General features: G+C 37.5%; 1 protein-coding gene and 1 long non-coding RNA gene across 2 annotated transcripts in view; both read right to left on the reverse strand.

Moving 5' to 3' along the window:
* The window catches only part of LOC109076480 (protein phosphatase 1 regulatory subunit 12A-like), a 66,657-nt gene that overhangs the window by 37,625 nt on the left and 5,830 nt on the right, over window positions 1–23,202 (reverse strand). The window lies entirely within an intron of this gene.
* On the reverse strand, window positions 13,685–21,704 carry LOC122137035. The gene is made up of 2 exons (XR_006154537.1): window positions 20,797–21,704; window positions 13,685–20,595 (listed from the first exon to the last, which is right to left on the reverse strand). It is a non-coding gene; the product is annotated as an uncharacterized LOC122137035 (long non-coding RNA).

The following is a 23,202-nucleotide window of genomic DNA, read 5'->3' on the forward strand; positions in this document are numbered from 1 at the left end:
TCTGCCTGTTGAGTTCATGGAGGACCATATAGAAGCAATTTCATCGGTTAAATTAACTTCTAAATTAATTCTATTTTGTGCCCGATTTGAAATCATACAAAATTATCTATAAACCTTATAAATAAATAAAAACTGATTTAACTTCGGTTATGAACGTATATTGCATAGCTTGTCAGTGAACTATGGCTCTGTGAGCGTGAGACAATGCGTGTGAGACAATGCGTTCGGAAAACATAGGGAAATTTTTTAAGACAATAATCACACAACCTATTCGATATTCTCTAATTAAATCAACTAATCGAATGCTTGGAAAAATCGTGACCCATCCCTAATTCAAACAGTTCAAGACTAATTTGAGAGTCTTTAAATTATTCATTAAGGACAATCAGCAAAACAACCACAAAAGAAATACACATCCTTGTAATTTGATTGCCATTATAGGTTATTAACTTAAAGGGATACTCCACCCCCAAAATTAAAATTTTGTCATTAATCACTTACCCCCATGTTGTTCTAAACCCATAAAAGCTCCATTCATCTTCGGAACACAATTTTGGATGAAAACCGGAAGGCCTGTGACTGTCCCATAGACTGCCACACAGAAGAGCATATGAAGCATACGGTGATATGGAGAGACACAGAAGAGACTGTCGACAAAGGAATTGTTGAATAAAGTCGTTATTTTTGTTTTATTCGCTTAGAAAAAAGTGTTCCCGTCACTTCTTATAACCCAGATTGCACTTTTGATGGCAGGTGGAGTATTCTGACGACGACTTTCATACCTTTTAAGGACCTTGACACTGTTATTTACTTGGCAGTCTATGGGACAGACACAGGTCTCCCGGTTTTCATCCAAAATATCTTAAATTGTTTTCCGAAGACGTAAGGAGCTTTTACGGGTTTGGAACGACATGGGGGTAAGTGATAAATGACACAACTTTCATTTTCTCCCTTATCAAACCCTTAAGAGTGATACAAAACACAAACTGTTGATTTTTTTTTAGGGACACCCAAATATGGCCCACTGCCTCAAGTCATTCACTCGGCCTTGGGATAACGTCCTGCTTAAGGCAAGCAAGCATTCCCTCTCCCCTCAAAACACACCATGTTTATTATAAGCCTTACCCAGCAGTTCCAACAGCCCAACAATGGCAATCCCTTAATGGCTGTAATTGTTCAAGCCTGACAGGTGTGAGAGGCCGTGACCACATCAGGGAATGCAGAGCTGGACTCTGAGCTATAAGACAAGTGAAATTACTCTCCAAAGAAAAGAAGGACTCTAAACTAATTCCATAAAGTGCTTCTGAGTACCATGTTGTAGCCTCTGAGCACTTGTGTGTAGCGTAGGAAAAAAGCAGCACTGTAAATTCCTTTCCGAACATGCACCGAGTAGCTATAAGTATGTCATCTGTGTGTAATGGAGACAGATTTGGTATGTGGGCGTCAAACTGATCCAGACAGACGTGATGTCTGTTTTTATTTGATGGTGAGGCTACACATTTAGAAGACATTTGTGAGCTAATCTGACTATTAATGTAAGTAATAACAGCAAGGATTACATCCAAATCCCACATCACTGATGGTCGCGGACAGGCGCGTACAGAGACCACAGACGTGTACTGACTCAATAGCGAACAAGTCATCACACCTCCATTCAAACCTGTTTGACAGAGCTGGAGAGATGCATTGATTAGTACCAGACATGGATATAAAGCAGATAGATATATGTAGGTGTATACATAACGACCAAAAGAAAGCTTTGGTTAGAATGAGACGTCTGTGTGAGCTGTGCTTCATATGTTGCTGAACTAATGACAATGCACTTTTTTGACAGCAAAATTTTACCCAATTTTCGCTAATGACATCAAACTTTAAAGGGATAGTTCACCAAAAGAATGAAAATTACCCCATGATTTATTCACCCTTTTGAAGTCCAATAAAGTGCATCCATCCATCATAAAAAGTGCTCCACGTGGCTCTGAGAGGTTAACTAAAGCCTTCTGAAGTGAATCAATGTGTTTGTGTAAGAAAAATATCCATATTTAAAACTTTATAATCTGTAACCTCTAGCTTCCGCTAGCTGTCGTTAGTCCCGGTTGATATAGAAAGCGTTCTGAGACGCGAGTTTAGGACTGTGCAAGCACAATGGCTGGTCTAGCCTGAAAATAGGAACATTTTCCCCATTCAAAGTATAGGAGCTGCACATTTCAAAGATGGCCACCAAGTGAAATTTCTGGCCTTTAATTGACTTTGATTAACCCCATGGAGCCGTGTGGAGTACTTATGATGAATTGATGCACTTTTTTGGGCTTCAAAATTTCGACCACCATTCAATGCCATTGTAAAGCTTGGAAGAGCCAGGACATTTTTTAATATAACTTCAAAAGTATTCATCTGAAAGTCAGTCAGTCGTATATACATCGGATGGGGCTTGAGGGTGAGATGGGGTAATTTTCATTTTTGGGTTAACTATCCCTTTAAGTCAAACTATAGCCAATCACAAAGCTGAATGTCAACAATAGACCATTTAAGCTGCTCTTAAGGAACAAGTGGTGAACTTCAATATACAAAAGCACCACAAATACATTCAAACAGCTGCTGATCTGCCTTGTAACCAAAAATATCAGCACCATGCTGTGTAGGATCTGGTCTGTGACACACTGCTAAAAATAGAGGGGTTCAGACGTGCACAAGCCGAGTCTCGGTTTTACTCTTACAGTCGATGCCATGATGATAGATATACGAGTAGTTCTGTTTTGACGCTTCCGTATCTCGCTTCTCTCAGACAGACCTATGCATGCAGAATTCAATCCGCAGTTAAGTGAAAACAGTATCAGCTGCCAGCAGATAATTTATACACTGCTGAGCAGGTTTTTAATTAGAGGCAGGATCACTATACAAAATGCTACCTTTAGTGGACTTTCTAAGCTTGATCGGATATATCTGAGACCACCAAAAAGAAACCCAAGAGAGGACACTAAAGGCCATTTTGTTCACCGACACGCTTTCATTTTTGAACGACTGCAGATGCTGGATTCTGGACGCAAATCAACAAGGTTGCAGGCTTATAGATATAATCAAAGCAGACACATTTATGCTTCTAACTTCACTCAGCAAAGGTTATAATGGACGCTTATTGTGAAAAATCGGAGTTGGGCCATAGAGCTTGAGACAAAAGTCAATATTTGGAACATTTTGACAGTGTTTGATATCTTAAGATTGAAGCATTTGCTCTAAAATACTTTAAAAGACAAAAACTGTTAAACTGTTTTTTTAATCAGTGAAGCCATCATTCAACCAAAGAGCCATTGTTGCAACGTAGATTCACAAAGTTTTATCAACTTTAAACAATCACAATGTCACAATTACACAATGTTATTCCCTAAATTAACACAAAAAATAATCAATCTTAATATGCACAATATTCACTATATTGGTCAATTACTACATGGTCAACAAAAAAATAAAAAATAAAGCATGAACATTCATCATCCAGTCCTAGTTTGCGGACATGAGCGCTTCCTCATCATTGCATAATGACTATAATAATAAAAGTGGATGTGGACAATAATGTGGATATGTGGACAATGTAATCTAGTCTAAAGGTCTACAAAAGCCATACTGTTTTTCAGAAAATGCAGTTAGCAAATCTGACCCAGGACATAAGGGAACTTCCCATCAGTAAGAGAAGAGACACTATGCCCTCATTTCTCATAAGCCACTCTTCACATGGATTCATAAACATTGCAGACACATTAGAAGTTTTTCAACCAATCAAGAAAGTGCACTTAAAACAGGCACAAAGAGTCTAACCCCTATATAATGACATATGCTGGGATATGAAAATCAACGAGAAATGAGCCTGTGATTGTGAGACAGGCTGCTAAAGTGCCACATTAAATAAAACGGCCCAAAGGAGGAAGTGATGCTTCAGAGTAGCACTGTACCCTAATGAAACCTGATCCTACACAGACCGCCAACTTCTACAAGACCGACCACATCGAATATCAGTACGTTAAAGGTGAAGTGTGTAATATGCAGAGACAGCTAAAAGTAAACCATTGGTAGGATGATTTCCCAGAAGAGTTTAAACACCGTGACGCTATCAAAACATTGCTCTGTTTGTTTGAGCATCATGACAAGCCTGACGCAGTTACACTGGCTCGCTCAATAGCTTAAGTTCAGGGTAGGACCAACGGAGGATGACGAAAGTTCTTGGAACACATGTCTGAAAAATAATAAAAAATACAAATAAATTATTTTTGTGATTCTCTTTGTCGAAACTGAAACGAGATTAATAAAAAGAAAATGAAACTAATTTGAATAAATCATTAAAATAAATACTGGATAATAAACTGTTGCAATACTCTTTGGCAATAGAAACAATAAAAAAGCAGAATAAATTAATAAAATGAAACAAACTGTTGCAATCCTGTTTGGTTACTCGAGAAACAAAATTAATAAATTAGAAAAATAAATGTAAAAAATTTTGTATAAATTAATTTTGCTATTCTGGCTGACAGTAGAAGCATCAATAAATAAATAAATAAAGAATAGCCTAAAAAATAATAATAATAATAATAAAAAAAAGCAGAGAACAGTTTTTGCAATTCAGACAGACAGACGAAATTTTTGGAAAAAATAAATATACCAAATAAATAAATAAATAAATGTTTTGTATCCAACAGGAATATCTTAGACCTGATATAGCAGACTAGAGCAGGTTAGAGAGAAGCATCACAACACTCAAGTTTTAAATGGTGGACAGTGGACAAGGAATGTGCCACATGAGAAAACCCTCTCTGACGCTGAGAAACAGAAGATGGGTCATGACCCCCACATCTCCTCAAGCATGCCATTTAATTTGGACAAGACAAACAGCGCTGATTACAGAGCGTTATCTGTAGATTAACTTAATAAAGGCACAATAAAGGTTATATATGGCTTAGATTACATCTGAAACAATACGGTGCCCATCTTATGCGCCAGCCTAATCCTAAAACAACACAGCGAGAGCTCTGGCTGCATTGGGAGAGAGAGACACAAATCTGCAGGTCTGAAACATGCGACTGATGCAGTGGTGAAGCCCTGCTTGTCTCCTTGGAAATAGGGCTCGAAACAAAAAAAAAAAAGACTAGAGTTTGGTCACCTTGGCCCTTTGTAACTAACATAAATAAATAAAAGATGGGAATTCATTTAAAACACACCAGGGTTGTTCCAGCAGCCCCTGGAGACGGACTCTGCTGAGGGAGAGATGAAAAGACAGTCTTACAGCTGAGGGCCGGAGGGGGTCCTACTTCTTTTGGAACTGCGGTGGCTGTGTTTTTGAGCTCTTCAGTTCGGCTTAACCAGCGCGATTCTCATGGCCCTTTATGGTCAAACTCTGAACACATGGGCTACAAGTCTATATGGACCAGCTGATGAGGTATCTCCATAATAGGTTAAAACCAAGAGGAAGACCCTCTACCGCTGTCAAGTAATAACTGCCAAATAGTAAAACACAGTAGATATGGTCACTTGGGTGATTCTTGGGTGATTCTTGGGTGAATCTCACAAAACCAGTCGAGGGTCCAGCTCATATTTCAACCCCATATAAAAAGTAATATAATATTTGACCATTATTTTTACATTTAAATACATAATAAAAAGAAAGAAATTGGTTTCATTGCAGTAAAGCACCCAACCCTAATTGTAATTATAAATAAATAAAAAAAAGTAAAAATTAATTCACGATTTTAATAATGTATTATTTATCATCATTATTAATATTAATATTATTAGGGATGTAACAATTTACTCAACTCACGATTCGATTCACGATTTTGATTTCATGATTCAATTCACAATTCTTTTTTACAAAATGAGATTTAAGACAAATAAATTAAATGTGTCCTTTTATTATTGCTTGGAGAAAATGCTGCACGTTTCTTTGTGAAACTGAAATAACACTATAATAATATACTAATATAGCATTTGTATATTATTGCTCTTTTGTTGGTTTTGATTGCTTTCATTGTCCTCATTTGTAAGTCGCTTTGGATAAAAGCGTCTGCTTAATGACAAAATTTAAATATAATGTAAATGTAAATAAAACTAAATTGAAAATGTAAATCAAGCCCCAAATCAAATAAATAACACAAATAAATAAAATAAATCTCTTCAAATAAACAAAATAATGCTTTATTTGTGCTCTTTCCATTTCAAATGAGAGGCAACCATTGCATTTTAAATCATGATCCAAACATAGATGCTGCATACTTGCAACATTAACAGTTTTTTATCTATATTAGATTGTATAACTTTGGTTTGACATAGTTTTGTGAAATTATACATAAAAAATATCTGCATGAAACAAGATGAGCTGAACGAGACACAGATTCACCCTGTGCCAGCAGGTGGCGCTTAAAGTGTTTCCTTGGTTTCTGATGTAAACAAAGCAGGGCTGCACTTATGAACTTTAATGTGCATTATACAGAGGCGAGATGAAAAGAAAAAATACCATCTAAACTTTTCTAAAGACAGTAAGTCTAAGTTCCCCTCAGACATATATTCATATAAACTCCTACCCCTAACTGAATCGTGATTTGTTTAGCATCTCAACCGATTTGAATCATCACAAATTTTAATCAATTTTCAAATGGCTCGTGGTTAATCGTTACATCCCTAATCCCTAATACATAATTGTGCTTTTTATATATAATACATGTAACTTATACATATATAAATGTATAAAACATTTGATATTTTATAATTGGGGTATCATCATTAAAAAAATAAAACAAATTCTAAAATAATTTAAAAAAATGCACATACAATACACAAAAACTTAACTAACTTTACTATGTATTATTACAGCACATAATTGTGTGCCATTTTTTTGCATAATAAGAAATATCTATAATATTATAAGATATACATTTGTTGACATTTATGGAAAGGTTAATTGTCAATTAACCAAATGAAGTCATAAAAAGGTAACAAAATGCTATAAACAGACAGAGTGAGATGGTTACATAATTTAACTACAATTAACTCTATATCAAGCATTACAAGACAAACCAAATGCATGTCCATTGCTTGCAGTTCAGAAAAAGGACACTGGGCTTTTTCCATACTTTAAAAGGAACTGTGACTTCAAACCACCACAGCAGAGAGGAGCACAAGCTCCCCTGTGTGTGTGTGTGTGTGTGTGTGTGTGTGTGTGTGTGTGTGTGTGTGTGTGTGTGTGTGTGTGTGTGTGTGTGTGTGCGTGTGTGTGTAGCTGCAAGCCCATGAGTGATTATCTCCCAAGTCATCACGTGAAGCATTTGGATCTAACTATAGCAGCACTACACTTCAAGGGGAGAAGACACTTGAAGCCCCCTCCCATCTCACTTCCTCTAGCAGCCCCTGTAGACTCTCAGCTGAAAAATCAGGATGCTTTCCCAATCCTGCAATTCTCTTTCACCATTCCTCCTTGAGCAAACAACAACCAAAGTAAATACATGTTAAAAGGTCATGTATGATGGGAAACAAAGACCTGATGTACCATGTAAACATATTTATGCTTTGACAACACAAGTCTCTCTCCAGTCTACCCAGACCATTTATAGAAACCCAGCTGTTAAAAAAAAACTGAAGTCACAACCATGAGCACATTAGTTCACCCAACAATGAAAATTAGGTCTTCATTTACTCATTTACCTTCCACTGGTTTCGAGTTTTTTTTCTCTGCTTAACACAAAACAAGATATTGTGAAGAATGTTAGTAACAAAAGTGTTTGGTTTCCAGCATTCTTCAAAATATCATCTTTTGTAATCTACAAACTCGTACAGTTCTGGAACAACAGAAGAGTGTATAAATGACAACAGAATTCTCATTTTAGAATTCTCATTCATGTTCACATATCAAGACCTTTAAGGGTCGTGAAACCCCAGACTACTTTTTCAGAGATTTTAGCAGAAGTGTTTGTGTTGCACATAATAGAAGACCCATGTTAGCATCCATTAATTTTAATTGGAGAAAACTGGTTAATTTTAAGGTTTTTTTTCCCAGCCATTTTCATCTTCCGGGTTAAAAATCTACATCGTTGATCTCACAATTTGTGACGTGGCAAAGGATTATAATACATCGATGACGCGTCAATGTTTATTAAATTATTCATGAGACTGCGCATTCTTATCCAATGAAAAGACGCTGTGCTTAATTAACAACAGCATGTGTTGATTTGCTATGACAGACGCTTCAGACTGAGAGATTGCGTACATTAACAGAGTAATGTTCATGGATCAAAGGAGATCGTTTTTGATTTGTAATAAGAGTTCGACACAAACGCGATTCATTTACTTAGTGAGTATAACTGTTATTACAGCTCCATGACACAGCCCATCAAAAGGCTTATATAAACTGCAGAATAAGCATTAAAAGTTATCAGAGGTGCAACAGCACGTTGTTTTTAACTCGAATGGAGCGAAATGAAGCTGTCTGAAACCGAAAAGGCTGTGTTGTCTGTCTCACCTCTTCCCCCTCTTTTCCGCAGTGCACCACGCCAACTTTTTTAGCATTTTCTTTTTGTTGTTGTATTTACAACACTGTTCCAGAACAGTTCAACCCAAATATTCAAATGTAAGATGCAGTACATTTTACGGAGGACTGTTTCCTGAACCTGGAAGAGTAGCCTATAATGCCGGCTGTGCACATAGGCTGTTTCTATAAAGTGGGGCAACTCCAACTTTGCAAGGACAGTCTGGCGTTTCTGACTCAAAGCCTGTAAGTACGTTTTCATATTTAAAGAATTTGCCACTGATGATTCAAACATGTGTTTTGAGCAGTGTAGAGTAGCGCTTGTTGTTTGTCGTTTCTTCGATCACAAATGCAGACATGGTTTTATGTTTATGTGGCATGACACACAACACGTAAAAAGACAGCAGAAGTCATTATAATCAGTAATTATGTCCCCACTGGATGCAAAAATGCCTTGTTTTTAGGACACGGCATCACAGTATGGTAAGGGGCGTAAGACTTCCATCACTCGCTTGAGGTATTCGGCCAATCACAACGCACTGGATAGCTGGCCAATCAGCATACACCTTGCTTTTCAGACCATTGAGCTTTGTAAAAATCGACACATTTCAGAAAGGCGGGGCATAGAGGTGCAACAATAATGTACAGTATGTGGAAAACAATGTGTTTTTTGACCGCATAAACACATTGCATTACACCAAATACACAAAATAATGTTATTTTTAGCAACATTATATGTCCCCTTTAAAGGAGACCAATTATGCCACTTTTTACAATATGCAATATAAGACTCAGGTGTTCCCAGAATGAGTCTGTGAAGTTTCAGCTCAAAATACCCCACAGATCATTTATTATATCATTTTGAAAATGCATATTTTGAGTAAAAGCAGAAACACTCTTTAAATGCAATGTCTCAATGTCTCTTTAAATGCAAATCAGCTGCTGCTCCCCGCCCCCTTTTCCAAAAATAGGGCTGTGCCTTTACGAGTACTAAACTAAATTCTCCTTCCTGTCTTATTGCGCTTAAACTGTCAAATATAAAGTTTATGTTAAAAACACACGAGTTACAAAAACAGATGTTTATGTCTGTGAAAGTAAACATCTGGGAAAGAAATGGCATGTTTATATTAGATCTGTGTGGCAGCAGTGTAATATACAGTAAATATATATTAATAAATCCACTGCTCTCGTCTCCTCTGTGGCTGGGACTCTAAACAGTGTTCTGTTCTCATCAGTAGGGCTGCTCAATTATGGCAAAATTCATAATCATGATTATTTTGGTCAATATTGTAATCACGATTATTTAACACAATTATGAGAGGGCCAAATGACCAAAACTTTATATGAGTGATTTATTTAAAGATATTGATACATATCAAATATACATTTCCTGTAAATAAGGTTGCTGTGTCATCTACATTGTAGAGACCGGCGTAATTTCACAATTCTCAATACCACAGTAGAGTATTAGGTAACTAGCCAATTAGTAACAAAAACAAACAAAAACTCCTCAAAACGATTGAAAACAATTAAACTGTCAGTAATAAAAAAGCAAAGACAAATAGAATAGAATAAAAAGATACAAATGAAAAACTCTGCTTTAATGTTTTTTTTTTATGCAAGTCTCAAGCAGTTAACAAGCCCACTACAGAAATGAATTATCAAATGTAAAATAAAACAGCATAGTCTTCACTGTAAGAATTAAACTCACTTTGTTTTTTATTAAAGCTACAAAAGTCCTTCACTCAAGAGCAGTGTGTGATTTTGAATGTCTTTTGTTGTTTGATTAATATTAAGCACATAGTAGCAGCAGGAATATTAGCCCGTTGTCACATTAAAAGCGGCACGGATCCAATTTACCATTACATGTACATTTTCATTCTCAACTCTTTACATTCATTACATGACCGACGATGGCATACATGAATATTCAGGAAGCGCCGCATTCTAACACATTTTTGCATGTATTTGACCATTTAGGCACGCAGCTCGAGCTAAAAGATGACTTAACATGTCTGTGTTCTGCTCCGTCTCTGAGCGCATATATAAAGTTATCTTTCTGAGGAGCAGAGCAAGTTCTCTTTCATGTTTTTAAAAACATGAATAAATTTAATATACTTATATAAATCTAGCATGTCCCGCTACACGATTTTACTAATTTACCTGTAAAATTGAGCTTTCATGGAGGAGCTAAATTGCAGTGATGGAAAGGGGGTGGAATGGGGCGCAAGAATCGTTTCATCTCGATTAATGTCAACCAAATAAAGCAGAACAGAGAAAACTGCCATATTTCCCATTGTTTATGCATATAGATGTATGAGTTAGTGTTGCAAGGTATTCTTTTTTTACTGTCACATATATAATATTAAAATAAATGCAAAAATTCATTATACAGTTAACAATTGTTGACGGCACGTGAACTGAAAAGGTGTGTGCTGCATCTGGCAAAGTGATGAAGCCCAGAAGCCAGAGGTGGTGTGCGAGCCAACTGTCCTTGGCATTCCCCTGTTTAAGTGTCCAACTATGTATCCTTCAAAGTCAGATCAAGCATGCACAATCTAACTCCAGTCCTTTGATTCTTGGTTAGAGCAGCTCCTAACAAGTAAGGAACTTCTCAGATGGGTAATGGAATAAACCAGATTTGGCAGCAGGGTAAGTCACCTATATAGAACTTTGGGGATTGTTAACCTACACAGGAAAACCCTGTGGTCATGTCATAAAAAAAAAAACACTTTTATGATATTTTGTTGGTTGGCAGTCCCTAGTCATTAAATGCTTTAGTCATATGGAAAAGAGCAACTTGGAGACGGTTCAAAATATTTTATTTTGTGTTTGATGGAAAAAGAAAGATGTCTTTTTACTATTAGCCTCAAAAAGAGAAGCAAAGCTCCAACAGCACGCTCCAAAATAAATGATCTGACTTGATGATAGCCAGCCAGCCAATTTTGTCTAAATGAAAACAATCACTTTGTCCAAAAACTTTGGCTGTTTAGGCTAGTCAGGCAAGACAATAATATCTCATAATATAATGATTATCAAGAGATATGATAATTCAGACTAAGGCTCATTTGAAACTCTGGTCCTTATGCAGAGCGTGACATAATTTGTTTTGCAAGTTTCTTTACAAACAGCAAAAAAGCCTCAGCTGGTTGCTAAGATAGCTTTAGACTTTAAAACAAACATTTCTGCAAACCATATGCAAACTTTCTTTTCATGGGTTGTCATATCTTAAAGCATGATGTGCTGGCTATTGCATCACAAAACGCATTATCTAGTTATAAATGTTTATAACCACATGATAACCTCTGTGTATCTGTCATGAAAACCCAAACAGTCCATCAATGGGCTGGTTCAAAATGCAAAATATCACATGCAACCAAATAAAAACCATAATGCTGCCTTTTTCATGAGCCTGCACTAGCTCAAGCAATAACAAAAGATAGGGAATATAGTCTAAGGTCTGATAACGCACGTTTTCTTTAAAGAGGATTCCAATTCACTCCCTTATAAAGCAACTCTAGCAATGATACTACACTCCTGGATGTTACAACCGACCCGCTCCCATCTTGCTTTCTCCCGCAGCAGAGGCCACCTAGTGAGGCTGCAGTCCGGCCCGGCTCTATCACACCACTGGAGAAATTCCCAGATAAGTAAGACACCACAGCTCTGAGCCAGCAAGAGCCCCGCCTCCTCTCTCTACATCATCAACACACCAGCACACAGCCACTTCCACAAAAGGAATTCCTCCTTGTGGTGTGTGTGTGAGTGTGTGTCTGTGTAGAAAGAAAAAGCAGCACACAGAGAGAGAAAAAGTGTGCTTGTGCAAAAAAAAAAAAAAAAAAAAAGGAAAGATTTAACAGGTGAAAGTGAAATGGCCATATTTTACTCTAAATTCAAAAGATAAATTATTTTTATTTATTATCTATATTTCTATATTTGAAATATAGATATATAGATAATATATCTATATATTGATTATTTAATTATTTTAATATTATATTTGCATTCATCTAACATTAATTTAAAGGGATATAGTAATATCTATATAGCTGTAATTTAGAGCTGCACAATTAATCGAATTTCTAATCGCAATTACAATTACGGATGCCATAAATACATAATCGTTCAAAGTCCACTTATGTTATTCTGCATGCTTAAGATGCTTTTTTATTTTCTACATGTTATCTTAAGGGTTTTTCCATTGTTTTAATTTTAGTATAACATTATAATACCATGCATATTTTTACCTTTTTATTAAAAGAAGAAACCAATCCAATGTCGTTGACATTTGAGACTTGATACTATAGAAAATAAATAAAAGTTTTTCAGTTAGTGTCTCAGCTTGTTTATTTTCATATAAAAATATGGCATGCAGTTGCTTCCAACAAAGGTGTAAAAATCATTAATTTAATCATAATTAATAATCACAATTACAATTTCAAAGGAATAATTGATGAACGAAGGTCTTACCAGTTTGGAACGTCATGAGAGTGAGTAATTAATGACAGGATGTTCATTTTGGGTGAACTTTTCCTTTAAACAGTAGATTATAACACCATGTCCAAACTCAAAATAATAAAAATAATAGTTTCAGTCTCTGAAATTACTGTATCTTAATATTGGTGCATTTCTAGACAACAGAAATACAGCAAAAACATGCATAAAACCAAATTATATAAACAGATACATAGAAAAAAACTTTTACTAAAACAGTTATTAAATATTATAAATCAATGACTAACAATTTAAATAATTGTTTTCTCATTATAGTAAAGAGAATCAGGGGTGAAATATGACGCATGCATATTCTTGACACGTTTCACCCAGAGATGTGTGAGACAGCGAAAAAAAAAACAACAACCGCTCTACTGAAGGAGGCCATTGAGAGGGTTACAGCTGGACTTGAAAGAAGGGGAAAGAGAGAGAGAGAGAGAGCGAGAGAGAGAGAGAGAGAGACAAATTTGAGATGAGATGGAGGCTCTTACATAGATCGAGAGCTAAAACCTTACTTTGCCTCGCCAGCCACTGACAACCATATATGGCCCTGGGATTCCCATGGAAAAAGCGACGGCAGGGTAGAGGGAAAATAAGGAAGAGATTGTAAGTATACGTTGCACTTCGGCTTACACCTGGCAGCCAAAACAATACCAGCCGGCGAGAGCCAAGTTTGCTTCTATAAGCTGTGGCCATAGAGGGGGTTGCTGGCTTGTATTATGTCTAAACTGTCAGCGTAAACGGTACACTTGTATAATGCTGTAGCCTCTTGATGCCCCCGTCCTGGCATTTAGACTACGGCAAAAAAATAAATAAAGCAGACTATCTGCAACAATGCCATTTCTCTAGAAGTGTCAAGGGCCGTACACAGAGACAGCAGTTAAGAGTGCTTCCACACTACAGAATGTTCAAACAAAGCCTTTGACGCAGAGTAAAGGGTACAATACATATGGGTATTGACGGGACAGCGCTTCAGAACAGTGTCCTCGTATTTCTTTCCCATGCTGAAGTTCCAATCCCTTTTAAGGAAACCAGAACTAAAAACAAGTTGGTTCTCAATTCCAGACTCTAGTTTTGAAGGTGGGGAAATTGGCAGGTGCCCTCAATTGGTCAATGTCACCAAGTCACCACATGTCTGTCTGTGAGCAGTGATTCCTACATAAACTCTAAACCCAACTCTATCAGGTGGTAGATCACATGATGAACTCAAAAAAAAACAACTCCCTACATCCGTATGTGCAAGAAACGTACATTAGGAGTACAACAGCTTGTCACTTTGGCAGCACCATCAAAGGTACACCATTGGTAACCCATAAAAGTAAACGCAAGTTTAAGGAAAAGTAGCACAAGGGTATTTCCTCAGCAATAAACTAAAGGTAGTTTCTGCACTTATTTCTTATGGAATTAAGCTGTTAACTTTTGCCTATAAATGCGCTGGAGCATTAATCTATATCTATTATCATAGGAAACACAGATCAGCAATAGTAGCTCCAGGGTGGCCTTGACATACATATGCCATTTGTTTGGATGTGCACGGTTAAGGGTCCGGTCAGGTTTGAGGGCTTGCAGCAGTGTCAGCACCTATGATCTGTCATGCTCCAGGGAGCTTCTTAATTACACATCCCTGAAAGACGAGGGTTAGGAGATGCTGAGGGCCAGCTGACTGTGTGGCTTCCTCCACAGGCGGAGCTACTGCTGATGACAACAGGACATAGATCACTGGGAGGAAGGAGGCTATGAAAGAGAGAAAGCAAGCAAGAGAAAGGTCATTTTAATGTATCTTATGTAAACATTGGAAAGGATGCAGAAGTTCTGGGATAGTAGATGAGTGTATTTTGCATGCGTTATTAAGCATTTGACATGAGGATGGGAATGTGTAGGGTACATTTTGAAGAGGGTGTTAAAAGATCTAGGTCAGCTAAAAACCAAGTCTGAATTGGATTTCCATAAGGAAAACTGGACCTTCCTATCTGGGAATCTCATTGGTCAATGGATGCCTACGTGAGAGTTCTTTGCAGCCCAAGTAAAAATGTCTTTAACTTTTGCTTGCCAAACAAAAAGTCACCGTTGGAAACTCTTCCATTTTCCTCTATGTTAAGGGTGTGGAATTCTGTAGGGCAGGGGTTCTCAACTCTGGCCCTCAACGTCCCCTTTCCTGCAGAGTTTAGCTCCAACCCTAATCAAACAGGAACGTGGACCTCGAGGGCCAGAGTTGAGAACCCCAGCTGTAGGGTTTAGCTCTAACCCTTGGTGAACACACATGTGACTCAAAGTCTTCAAGACTACTAGAAACACTCAAGCAAGTGTTTTAAAAGTTTGGAACTAAACTAGGCATTAAAAATGGCCTTCCAGGAGCAGGAATGGAAACCCTTACTCCACATCCTAGCAAAATACTCTTACCAACTGAATCAAGTGTGTAGGCGCCGAGATGACGCAAGACTGGTACAAGAGTACAGACACACGCAAAGAGTGATAATTAACAGCCAGCTCTAGGGGTGGATGAAGATCACTTACGCCTTGGTGAGGAAATGAAAAAATAAACACTCACTTCCTGCTGCACTCTGACAAAGGTTTTTTTTTAACACCCTTTTCCACTCTCTCTACTGACCACCACCACCCCCACCCCCCAACCGTTACTGTCTGATAAGTCCACACTCAAACAAATGACAAAAGAACACACCTAACAAACGCACACAAACGAGAAACAAAAGCTAGAGAGAAGGTCAGCAGCAGCTGGCCTTCGCCCCAAGTGCCTGCTGCTGAACTGTATAAATTTGTGTACATGTTTTCCCTCATCCACTTGTATTTCTCATCTCCAATCTGTGAAAAACCCAAACAAGCATTCCGACATCTGGTGACTGCAAACTACAAGCTCTAAACATTTGATTGGCTCCAGCTGGACAAGAGTGCAATTCACGATCACGTCAGCCCGCATGACGTTCCACGCCCACACATGCTGACAGTCATTTGTAAATTTATAAGACGCTGACCGCTGCTGACGTTACTCCGTTAAGACTCAACCATTGCATCCCTTCCTTCACAAGTGTGACCCTGATTCATAATGATAAGCATGAAGTAAGGGTGACTACAGAGAGGATCTATCATCTAACAGGGTTTGAGAAGGTGCAACAGCATGGTTAACAGGATCACTGTTTGTGTTGGTCAATGCAGCTTCTGACTCTTTGTTTTTGGCAGTGTAATGCAAATTAAACCTAAAACAGTCACAACAACATGCTTACAGTCTTGAATTGGGAATGTGCCAGAATGATCAACTAACCATCAAGGGAACGAGTGGATTCAGTGAATGCAACTTCTCAGAAAAAGGCTCTAGCATGCTAACACTGTGCTTGTAGTCAAAGGAAAAAAAATAATTGACTGTCAGAAGCATGCAAAAACTATCCTCTGAGAAGTAATCTCTAAATTCATCCCCTTCAGCCATTATAGCACAACCCTCTACATTGGAGTAAATCACTCGCATTTGTGACTAAATCTTTACTCTGGACGACTAAATGATGTCTAATATTATTAGCCAATGGCTAATAAATTCTCAGATTTTGCTCGCCAGTGTGAGTTGGAGGCTAAGAATAAGTTTAGCACTGATATATTTTCACTAGCCCAACACTCTGACTGAGCGCTTCAGAGTTTCACTCTCCGTCAAGTGATCTGTGCTATTTTTCATTTCATCTCAATGGATGAGCAGCACACCTGTATTTGACTTACCATGAACTCTAGTGTAACTGCGAACGACCTCGCCATCTATTTGGCAAGAGCAGAGAGAGATTGCGAGAAAGTCTTACATGCAGAATTGACGCGCTACATGTAAACAATATTCTTTGTTGTATTTTCCTGTCAAAATAACAGAGTTCCTTTGGATTTTTTCAGCTTTTAAGAACTGCCGGGTTTTCCGGTAGTGGGAGGAACTAATGCGCAAACGGCAATCTCATTGGATGGCGCTCACCTATTATCGTCCCTGTTTTGATAACAGTGAATCAGTTCGCCAGTTCGCCAATGGCAATTCAATTGCCAAAGTAGAGGGATGAAGCATCACTGTTAACAAATTGTCAGACAACAACTGTCATCTGCTTTGAGCAACATTCCTATTATTACTACTATTCATACTAAAGAGAAAATATTTGCTTTGATTCCTATATTGAACCTCTAATTTTACACCATATCTTACAGCGATTACATTGCTGCAGTAAAGCAAATGATATCTATATTATCAGAAGGGTTAAATCTAGCACTAAAGCACTGAAGTGAGAATTAAATGAGAATTCTGTGAGCTTTTATGCGGCTTCAATGTGATCTATATAAGGATGTTATTTCGGTCTTGAATGGGGCGTAAGCAGCACATCTAAAGCTGTCGGTTTCTCACTGTTTGAGGAGATGTGTGGCACATCATTACAGTCCTCTGCAAACAGTTAATCTCATTCTTGTAAATAAGCTGCTCCGATTCGGCTCTTTGGAACTGGTTCCTCACTTCCCCAAAAAGTTTGTTTGAGCTGTTCCATAAACACATTAGAGGAGTAAATTTCAGGTAGAACATTCTTTTTCTCGGAAGCTCTCATTTTAACACAAACCTACTCACTTGACTAATGGGTTGTCTGTTTAATTAGGCTGGTTTAAAGTTAAGTTAACCTCAAAAACATATTAGCAGCAGCTTTTTACTGTGCTTAACAGTTATTGCCAGAGGCATTCCACGTTGGCCACTTTCAAACACATAGCAGGACCACTGACTTGAGCTACAAGCAGTTAAGAATTCATGCATGCTATTCATCACTATCCTGCAGACCTCTCTCCAGCCAGAGCAAGAGAGCCCTGCCCTCACACCCTTGTGAGAGAAAGGAAAAAAAAAGAGAGACAGGCATGCAAAGGAAAACCTACGCTGATGTCATTCCATTTGGACCCAGAGCAGAGGACATGCCTCACGACTGACGGCTGAGTTGAGAAGTTCCTCTGCTTTTTCTGAGAACTTCCCTGGAATTCTATAGAGTAAAACACTTGGGTCCAAAAATCAACCATTATATCCTTATATAGTTCTGAAGGGACAGCTATTCCGCAGAACTTCCGACTCATTCAGTCCGAATTTGCTCACTTGTTTTCATTCACTCCTTCCCTGTGTCGTGAATAGTGAATGATGGCATGGGGGTGATTTCACAAATATGGCCTAGAACTTTTCCAAATCATATCTACAGAAAGTCCCAGCATTCACTAAAATCATGAGAGCCAGAGAATTAGTATGGAAAGCCACTGGGTTTACAAGGAATTCCTTTTACAGCTTCCTGGAAGATGATGCCGAACTAAAATGCATTGAGTGACAATCACTTAGTAATTCTGTCCTATAAATGTCTCATCATCATTCACAACTTAGCATCATCAAGATTCTAAAAATATGCTCTTATCAACCAATTAGAAAGCCAATCACAGAACAGCACACACTTGTTGCTGATTGGAGAACGCTGGCAATCAAGCGCATGAAATGTTAAGACAGCAATCAGTGTGTTCGTTGACTACAAGGTGGGCTTCAGGCTCTAGTCTAAAACATTCCTAAGGAATTCTTGCGCATCAGCAATCCTCAAGTAAACCAGTTTGAACCTGCAGTGACGCTTGTCTGAAATTGTTCACCTGCTCCACCATATAGTCATCTAAACTGATGGAGGACATTCCAGAGTTTGGTGGCAGCACATTGGAATTAATTACAATAAATGTGCATATAAATCAATCAAATTAACCACAGAAAAATATTTGCCTATAAATAACGATCATTCAAAACATTTTATTATTCTGCAAGTCCTACAGTCAAACCATTTTGGAATCAAAGAAAGAAACTTGCAACCATTCACACAGAATGTGTTCCTGTGGTATTTATATTTTTGGTTTATATATACACTGTCACATTTCACTGTTTTATTAGCGGCCACTTGTGCACCACTTTCGTAAGATGCAGGAATTAACATTACCAGCACAACTGGAAATAATTTAGAAACTAAAATTACAAAACCAAGGCTGGACTTCATAGTTTTTTTTTATTTTGACCCCACTGTGAAACCCAAATGGCATGGAAGACAAGTCAATGTGTTCAGAGACAACAGATGACACAACGCTGTAGCTCTACATCTTCAACAGACTTCCTGCCCTTGATTATGGGTTCCTTTCAAACATACAACTGAAAATATCTCAACACCGCCTGCTTGACAGGGCCAAACCTGCTAATTACAAACTGTAAAACATGAACGGTTGGCGTTCTGGTTTCTAATACTAGCATGTCAATCAATCAGTACACAGACTTTGATGACACAGCTCCACAGTGGTGGCCAAGTATCATTTTATTTTCTGCTTAGCATAATATTTCAATGCAACAAAAATCTAAATTGTTAACCTTTGATTAAAACCTGTACTATGCTGATCCATCTTGACAACCTCCTCCCACTTCCCGTAAACAATGAATAATTGATTGACATGCAAAATACATGTCCATTACATATGCATGAGAAACCTGGTGATGGGATGGACACCATTAAAAACCAATTTAAAAACAATTAACATGAATTATTTAAAACAAAATGGCATCATAACACTTTGCACTTACTGAACCAGAAAACACCAAAATGAATGGCATTACAATTCAATAAACCACCCACTGTGTTAAATTATATCCATAAATTATTTCATACCTTTAACACAAAACCACTGACCTGTCTTCAGCTTTTACAGTGTCTCGTAATAACCATAATTCCTTAGTTATGGTTCCGTCAAAGCCAAAACATATGCGCTGACGCCAGTTTTTGGCTCATGGCAAAGCGTGCTCTTGCACCAACCAAGAGGAAATAAGGGCCCACACACCTAATTTATGTCAGGACTAATTTCCTTTAGGCTGGAGCTTACACACTGACACAGAGAAAACATGACTCCATCACCCTTTTATGTAATGTTACTATGACCGTCACCAGCCAAACTGACATTATGATTTAACCCAAATGGCAATGGAAATGGAAATAAAGAGAAATCTGAAAATATAGTCAAATAATGTCTACTATGTTTTGCAAGACAGAACAAGAATTGAACAAGGCTCTATATTTAAAAAAAAAAAAAAATTTAAAAAAGATTAGGTTGATTATTATTAGGATTAGGAATTCTCACCAATTAACTAGTTGCTTATTATCATGCATATTACTAGCATATAAGCTATCTATTAGTACTTATAAAACACATTAATTCTTTATTCTGCATGATCATATTAGATCGCTTAATTCTACCCAATACCTCACCCAGACTTAACAACTAAGCTATCTTACTATTAGTAAGCAGCAAATTTGAAGTTTGAGGCAAAAGTTGTAGTTAACAGTGAGAACCGGTCCCTAAACTAAAAATGGTGTGACCAAAAATGGCTTGAGTGCAAACCATCCTCTTTGGACTACGATTTAGGTAATAATACTATTGTACTGGAAAATATCACTAAATAGAGTGCAAAACAATGGTTTCACGCTGAAACCAGCGCACATTCAAGAAAAAAAAAAAAATGCGAAATATCGCATGTGATTGTCACGTGCATTTCGTCAGTAAAGCCGGATCCCTGTTTACTGCTTAATCGCCATCACCTGCTTTCAGATGGAGCAGCATTTAATAGACAGAGCCGTAGTTCACTGACAAGCTACGCGATATCATGTTCATTATTGAAGGCGATTCATCTGCGATAATGAACGCGATATTGCATAGCTTGTCAGTGATCTACGGCTCTGTCTATTAAACGCCGCTCCATTTGAAAGCAGGTGATGGCGATGAAATGAAATCAATATCACAATATTGCACAGCTCTAGTGTTAGAAAATGGGGTTGAAATGTTAAGTTTTCATAAGGGATGAGCCCTTAACTCCTTTTAAAGGACGGGTAATGAACACAGAATCACATCTCCCTGTTTCCCAGGAACACAGGCTAATTTAAGGCCAATTTAAATCCAAATTACCTTGACCTGGTTTTAGATTTCAGGCCCTGATGCAAAGCATCTCCTACTCAGATCAGGTGATACGTAGCATCCTGCAAATTCCTGTCAAATCTTTCTTTTACAATATGGTTTCCAGGGATTTAAACATATTTTTGAGAAGTATATATCCTGTGAAACTGACAGCCAGGGTCCAAAATAATCTGCTTTTTGAGGCTTCATGTGAAAATATTTCACATGTGTGTCGCCTCATGGAGTTCTGGAGAAAAACAAACAAACAGGTTTATCTAGGCATACTAAATAAACTTGGCAAAAGCTGGCAAATTCGATGATGGCAATTCTCCAATAAGATACAAATGAGATTAAATAAACAACACACGTTCTCTTTAGTTTTGATCGTTTTGAATCACTCACATCTATTAAAGCTTCGCAAGAATGACTGGGCTGTCCATGCTGACTCACAATATATAGAATAAAACAAGACCTTACGAACAAAAGGTTCGCAACAAAAAGAAGAATCCCGAGGAGTGTTTCTTTGAGTGTCTACACCAGATATCAGCTCTGACACGCCAACTGGGCGGCTTAAGACACAGCTGGGAATCTCAGGATTCACAATGCAAGCTGAGATAATCATGTTGCAGTACTATGACTATGAGCGATGACAGAGACGTTAAAAGAATAGTTCACCTGAAAATAAATTATTTACACCCACTCATGTTGTTCCAAACCCATATGCTTTTCTTTCTATCACAAAAAGAGAACTAAAAAATAACAAATCACACTTTGCACTTATAACAAAATATGAATCAAAAAACACACACACATAAAACAAATCATCAAACAAAAACCAAAAACTAAGTACATCCCAACTCAATCACCAAAAAAACCACAAGAAAAAAAAAAAAAAAGTATGTTCTATACGTCTCAACTCAAATCCTGTGGCGTCAGAGGTTGTAAAGTCTCCAAAGGATGTACACCTCAGAAAGCAGCATTTGAATTTGAACATATTACTCATTTCACATAATGTTTGTCGCCTACTATATAGGGAAGTAGGTATATTCAAATGCAGTGCATTTTTTCTAAACTAAAATGATAGATTTGTTTGAGGAACATATTGTTATTTACTGATAAATCACACTGAGTGAGTTGAACATATCAATCTGATTCATGAACATATTTAAATCGGTTTTGTTAATCAGATCCATTAATTCAAATATCAGATTGCTTCGCACACAAAATCAAACACTGGCTACATTTGTATGCAACCAAATAATCCGTTTGTAATCAGATTGACGGCTCAATCGAACTGAAAAGCCTTAATGTAAACACCTTAATCTATCAGACGAAGCTCGATCAAAAACGTAACTTCGACCGGATTGAAAAGAGGGGTTTATTCCTTTTCAAATGCAATTGAGAGCGCATGTAAGCGCTTGATCGGATTGAAAACTGAAACTGAAATCACTGCGCATGTGCAATGACGTAGAAATAGCGTAATGATGTATGACGTGCAGAAATGGATAAATATTTATCCAGAAATAGATAAATATTAATTCTGCTGTTTAAAACAAATAAAGAAACAGTGTAGGAGAGTGCTTATTATGTGGAAACATTGGGAAACACTATATTTGTGCAGTGTGCGCGCAAAAAAAATAAAAAAATAAAAAAAAAAAAAACCTTATAAACGCGCACATCAACCCGGTCACTTTATTAATCATTCATGTAAACACTAGGGCTGGGAAAATAAATCAATGCATCTCAAATCGAGAAATGATTCGGCATCAATTCTGAGATTTTCCGAATACGTCGCGATTCTTTCTCAAGTCGATTCTGAGCTTAGTTTTGAACAGCAGATGGCGCTGCATACTTTAGAAACAGCCACACTCTGCTTGACAACAAATCCTCACACACAATAAAACCAAAAACAACAACACACAAAACCAAAAAAACAAGCGCCCATCAACAATGGTGTTCATAAGTAGGCTGTGTTTACATTAATCTCACGTCATAAAAGCATTCTGGGCCGAGGTGAATGCTCTTCAGCACTCTTCGTCATGAGCTTTTGAGTGTGCGGATATAAACTAGATTAGAGCGTCATCTGCTGTTAAAATCTAAGCTCAGAATCAATTCCAGAGAGAGCTGCAATGCATTCGGAAGATCTCAGAATCGATCCATGATTCGATTCTGCATCGATTTATCGCCACAGCCCTATTAAACACTACATTCAGATTCATAAATCGGAATGAATTAAGTCCAATTGAAACACAAAT

Source organism: Cyprinus carpio, chromosome B4 (assembly GCF_018340385.1).
Source record: "Cyprinus carpio isolate SPL01 chromosome B4, ASM1834038v1, whole genome shotgun sequence".
Classification (NCBI taxonomy): domain Eukaryota; kingdom Metazoa; phylum Chordata; class Actinopteri; order Cypriniformes; family Cyprinidae; genus Cyprinus; species Cyprinus carpio.